The 6000-nt window shown below is 47.3% G+C and overlaps 1 protein-coding gene across 1 annotated transcript in view; it reads left to right on the top strand.

The window, feature by feature from the left end:
• The first annotated feature begins 1503 nt into the window (after positions 1-1503).
• The window catches only part of LOC124717377 (protein PALS1-like), a 550527-nt gene continuing 546030 nt past the window's right edge, over positions 1504-6000 (top strand). The window contains exon 1 of the mRNA XM_047244219.1: positions 1504-2223. The gene's annotated coding sequence lies outside the window, so the exon portion shown is untranslated. The remainder of the gene's footprint in view (positions 2224-6000) is intronic.

Raw genomic sequence — 6000 nt, 5'->3', positions numbered from 1 at the left:
CCGATGACAATGTAATTCTGTCAGAGACAGTAAAGAACCTGGAAGAGCAGCTGAACGGAATGGACAGTGTCTTGAAAGGAGGATATAAGATGAACATCGACGAAAGCAAAACGAGGATAATGGAATGCAGTGGAATTAAATCAGGTGATGCTGCGTGAATTAGATTAGGAAATGAGAGGCTTGAAGTAGTAAAGGAGTTTTGCTATTTGGGGAGCAAAATAAGTGATGATGGTCGAAGTAGAGAGGACATAAAATGTAGACTGGTAATGGAAAGGAAAGCGTTTCTGAAGAAATTTGTTAACATCGAGTATAGATTTAATCTTCAGGAAGTCGTTTCTGAAAGTATTTATTTGGAGTGTAGCGATGTATGGAAGTGAAACATGGACGATAAATAGTTTGGACAAGAAGAGGATAGAAGCTTTCGAAATGTGGTGCTACAGAAGAATGCTGAAGACTAGATGGGTAGATCACATAACTAATGAGGAGGTTTTGAATAGAATTGGGGAGAAGAGGAGTTTGTGGCACAACTTGAGTAGAAGAAGGGATGGGTTGGTAGGGCATATTCTGAGGCATCAAGGGATCACCAATTTAGTATTGGAGGGCAGCGTGGAGGGTAAAAATCGTAGAGGGAGACCAAGAGATGAATACACTAAGGAGATTCAGAAGGATGTAGGTTGCAGTAGGTACTGGGAGATGAAGAACCTTGCACGGGATAGAGTAACATGGAGAGCTGCATCAAACCATTCTCTGCACTGAAGACCACAACAACAACAACAACAACAACAACAGCTAAAGGTGTACAAAGTTCGAAGTAAATATGAGATCCCAACGTCGTGTGGTCTCGCCTTTATACTCGGCACAGTCTGTATATCATTGGTGTCATTGTTTGATTGCTAATTTACACGCAGGCACGGATCTCGCACGCGTAGTCAATTTTGACCAGAGAAGCCGCTAGTGTAAAACGGGCTTTACGCTTCGAAGTAATAGCGTAACCTCCTGTGCACCATCTCAAGATGAGATTGGAAAAAGGTTCGGAAACCTGTTTATGAAAAAAGTAACTATTTTAAGAAAATGTCACTCGTTGCAGCTTTACGTATTTATATAAAAATTTCAAAACACAGTGTGTGTGGTCGACCTCGTCAACAGAGACAGTGTAGCGCCTTGCACTGCTTGCTGGCTCGCGTCCACTCCCTGGTGACTGTCCCCGCGGTCGCCCCCATTCAGCGGAGCTCGGCTGAGCTTCCAGTTCGTACCGTGCGCGGGAGAATCGTAACGGCCACCTGTCCACCCCCTCTCCCTCACAGTCAGGTGGCGCGGCAGGTGGAGTGGGGGCGGGCGCCTGCCGTGCCCCCACCACGCACCCCTTCCCCCTCCCGGCGCCCCTGGCCGTGCCGCGCAGTGCGTTGCCCTCCTCCCCTCCCGCTCCGCTACCCCCCCTCCCCCCCGCCACCCGTCGTTCCTTGCGCCGCCAGGCCGCGACCAACCTCAGTCCGTCGCCCGGTGCCATCACCGCAGCATCGGAGGCGTCCCACTATTGTAGTGTCGCGCGCGCCAAAGTGTCGAGCCAAGTGCCAAACTCCGACCAGCAGCCTACGCGCGCCGTGGCAGCCTCTGAGCTTCTTTATACCGGAACCGACTGCATCTCTCGCAGCTGTTACTAGTCGCATCTCCGTATTACAACGATCCGGACAGTGATTTTACCTGGCACAATAGAAGGCTGGACCAGTAATGATTCTCCACATAAAGAAAAGCGATAGAAATTTCGTCTTCGACAGCCTGCTATGTCGAGAAATCTTCTCGAGTCAAACAGTCGCTGAGACCAATCTCAGAATCTCGACATTGTAAAAAATTCTTCGACAACGCGTGAACACATGGAATTCGAGGATTTCTACAACCAAATTCGCAGATAAAAAGTCGCTGAACCTCAGTCCTGGCCGCGACGCGGAAACGGCGGCGCTAGAAACTGTGCACAAGTGTGTATGTGTGTGTGTGTGTGTGTGTGTATGTGGCTGTGAGTGTTTTTGCTGGCTTCGCGGATTGCCGGCTCGCACCGTCTGATCCTGTTACGGCGGCGGCGGTGACGTAGTGCCTTCTCCTTCGGCGACGCCACGTGGATCAGCTAGCACGTGTGGGGGCCACACAGCGGCAGATTTCTGCAGATCGCAGTTGGCATCTTCAGTACAGTTTTCTGTCAGGAATGCAAAGAAGTGTTCGGTTATGACGGTTAGTACACATTTATGTTGTTACGAGTAAACTGAGAGTACTGCCAGTTATTGTCAATTTTTTCACCCCTTGCAGTTAATAGCACCCGGTTTCTTTCACGATCTTTGCTAGCGTCAATCGAAATACATTTCACCACAGTTGCAACATCGTCAGTGTGTAACCGTCAACTCGTCCCCTCTTGCTATACTGCTATGGTTATTCACAACAGTAATGGAATTGTGAGTCCGCCTTGATGCAAAATACTTTTTTATTTATTTATTTGTTTCTTCCCCAAAGTAGTTCTGGCGACAAATACCGCCATCATCCGTGGGTCTTTAAATCTAAAACATGCAAAAAATAATGTAGTTATAGAAACAAATTACATTTTTACTGTTCATTTTCTTAAATATGGTTGTCTTTGGATACTTTCATACTATCTTTGCCCATCCATCGTCTTTGTCACGTGCTTTCTCCGTTGCCGTATTTTCTCAGCGTACACCATGTCATCTGCAACTGTATTCGTCGCCGCAGCTAGTTTGGGCAATAAATAAGTAAACAATTAACAAAGTGCTTTGTGTCATTGGCTGACTCACAATTGCCAAATTGTTGTTTTTCTATACAAACACAGACCAAATGGAAAAATTCCAAGATAGTCATGGTTGACAAACTGCCTATTGGCTTCTGTCTCGGGTTCTTTGGCCGACGTTCATCTAATGATTTTACTGACGTTTCGCCAGCACGAGTGGCTGGCATTGTCAAAGCTTCACCCTCCACTGCCGGTGGTGAACTGGAGCCGAGCTTAAATAGAGATGGGGCCCCTCCACGCCCGCACCAACGTGGTGACCAAACCAAAAGTTCTACTGTCACCTCCGTAAACATGTTAGTTATCTAGTAAGTGGATCACAGGATGCTTGGCTGTGATGTTGTCCGTGCGTCTGGGTAAGGCTACGCATTAACACAGTCCATCAGGTGATAGATAGTGGACGAAACGCGAGTGAGGGTAGCGATTTGAAGAGCAGAGGGAAAAAAGTGCCATGGCTCGTGCCGTGGGAAAAAAACCTCTGCGACAGTGGGATGGGTAGTAAGAGCAGTAGTGGCTTACTAGCTGCGATAGCTCATGCAAGGTTGGATTTGTTAGTATAGGTATCATGCATCATTACCGTGACAAGCGATGGCGATGTGTCCCAGTTGCTGCAGCTGCTACATTCCTGGAACAATCAAGATCGTTATACAGTAGTGGGAGATCGGCCATAGATCATCTCACTGTGTGGGGGATGTGTGGAGCTTGTTTGCATGCAGTGTACGGTACGGCTTCCCTGTGTGGTGCCAGTTATTCGGCATTGTATTTCAGCTGGATATCCAGTAAATGCGTCTGATTAACAGGGCTCGCCTGTGCCGTTATGTTTGTGTATGCTTGGCCATAGATGTTATGTCCTTGCAAGTATGTCTTTTGGTCTTTTATGTTTCCATCTATGGTTATGGTCGTAGTTCCCCAGATTCAGAATAAACGGGTTCTGCGAATGTCTGGAGTTTCTGTATAGTCTTGTGGTGAGTTTGTGGATTACCTCCGTGAGAGTCTCAAGTCGGTATTCCCGGTGAAGGTCGGCGATGCGTGTGTATCGTGGAGCATTGCTTACGATTTTGAGTACTTTGTTTTGTATGAGCTGCAGACGGCGCAGGCGTGTAGGCGCAGCGTATCCCCAGACGGGATCTGCGTACGTCATCAGGGGTCGGATAAGTGTCATGTACATGGACCTCGACTCCCTTCTGTTCAGTGTGCTACGCCTGTTGAGCATAGGATAGAGCTGTTTGAGCCTCGCGCTAGAGCTCGGTTGGTCATGTGTTGTATGTGGTCCCCCCAGAGTAATTTCCGGTCCAGCCAGACACCGAGGTATTTGACTTTCTCGCGGAAACGTATTGGACGTGTATGTAGAGTTATTGGTCTGCAGTAGCGGTGTTTGCGCAGTTGCTTCGGTCTTTTAGTGAACAGAACGGCTTCGCACTTGTTGACGTTTACTCTAACACGCCATTTCTCCAACCAAGGCTCGGCCACTCTGAGTGCAGTCTGTAGGCGTGACGTAATGTTTGATGGTTTCCAATCTTGCGCAAGGATGGCGGTGTCATCCGCGTAGATTGCCATCATTGTGTTGGAGCCGAGCTCGCGGCCGCAGACTATATGTACCTGGCGGACGTTGGCGCGCCACGTACATATAGTCTGCGTCCGCGACCTCGGCTCCAGTTCACCACCGGCAATGGAGGGTGAAGCTTTGACAATGCCAGCTACTCGTGCTGGCGAAACGTCAGTAAAATCATCAGATGAACGTCGGCCGAAGAACCCGAGATAGAAGCCAATAGGCAGTTTGTCAACAAGTGGCCACGAAAGCCTTAACAATTTTGTATAGTCATGGTTATTCACGATGGCAAATACAGTGTATCAAGAAGAATCATCCGATTTTAAAAAATCATAACTATGTTATTTGGGATATCTACGTGAACAACATACTGTTGGAAAGAGCAAACCAACACGATGGAGCACCGCCACACTGGCCTGTGGAAGGGCGGGAAGTTTTAAATCAAAGGTTTACTGAACGATGGGTCGGTCGTACTGGACGTAATGATGCAGCCTTATATTATTGGGCTCCAAGGTCACCTGACCTGACTGTATGTGATTATTTCTTGCGGGGGGGTTCATAAGAAACTCTGTTTACGTCCCTCAATTACCAACAACAATGAAAATGAATGGACTGAGACATCGCATAACAGCAGCTGTGACAGCTGTATCTCAAGACATGCTCGCTGCAGTGTGGGAACAATCTGGATACCACATCCACATATCCCTTGAATCTCAAAGGGGGGATATTGAACACTTATGAAAACCTATGACAAAAACCCTTTTCAATTTCCCGTTCATCAAAGAAACAAAATTCGTTGTATAGGTTCATTAGTTTCGGAAATATAGACGTGCCAAATCGGATGATTCTTCTTGATACACCCTGCATAACAAAAATCAACTTACGTAGATGGGGGTAAGGAAGCCACATACAGTTAATCAAGGCAATAACAGCGATACGGCCCATGACACGCTGTTTCCATTGTAACACAGCTGGATTCTTTTTAGTTGAAATTTTATACATAAATGGATGCTCTTTGTTTATATTCAATAATTCTCATGAGCGACACTTATAATACTACAACCACTGTTTATCAGACACCTCTTTCACCTCTACCAAGTTCCAGTTTGACCCCGCAGTTGTCTCTATGTTTGCAGTATAGTATTTACACTCTGGTTGGATTGCCGAACGGCATAGCGCAGTGGTCAGCACACTGTCATTCGGGAGGACGACGTTTCAAACCCGCGTCCGGCCATCCTCATTTAGCATTCCTGTAAATTACTTAAGGCAAATGCCGGGATGGTTCCCTCGAAAGTGCACGGCCGCTGTTCTCCTCCGTGCTTCCGCAGTCCGAGCTTGTGTTCCCTGGCTGAAGACACAGTTGTCGACGGGACGCCAAACACTAATGTCGTCATCCCACTCCTGCTTCACCTCCTGCGGTTGGTGCCATTCACGGGAAGTCCTCATGAAAATTAATGAATCGCCCATGAGAAATCACAGATGACAATTGATGATTGTTATCATTCACACGCGGTCGTTAAGCTGTAAACACTTGAGACGCATGTGAGTTAGACCGCAGCTTTCATAACAACTTCTTATTGACATTTTTCGCTGTGAATTCCCCAGTTGATTTTCTGCCCCTCCTCATTCAATTTCCACTGCTTTGCTACTGTCGACGTTTCGTCTA

Source organism: Schistocerca piceifrons, chromosome 9 (genome assembly GCF_021461385.2).
Source record: "Schistocerca piceifrons isolate TAMUIC-IGC-003096 chromosome 9, iqSchPice1.1, whole genome shotgun sequence".
Taxonomy (NCBI): Eukaryota; Metazoa; Arthropoda; class Insecta; order Orthoptera; family Acrididae; genus Schistocerca; species Schistocerca piceifrons.
Note: the sequence above shows the minus strand (reverse complement) of the source record. Positions and strands in the feature narration are given on the sequence as shown.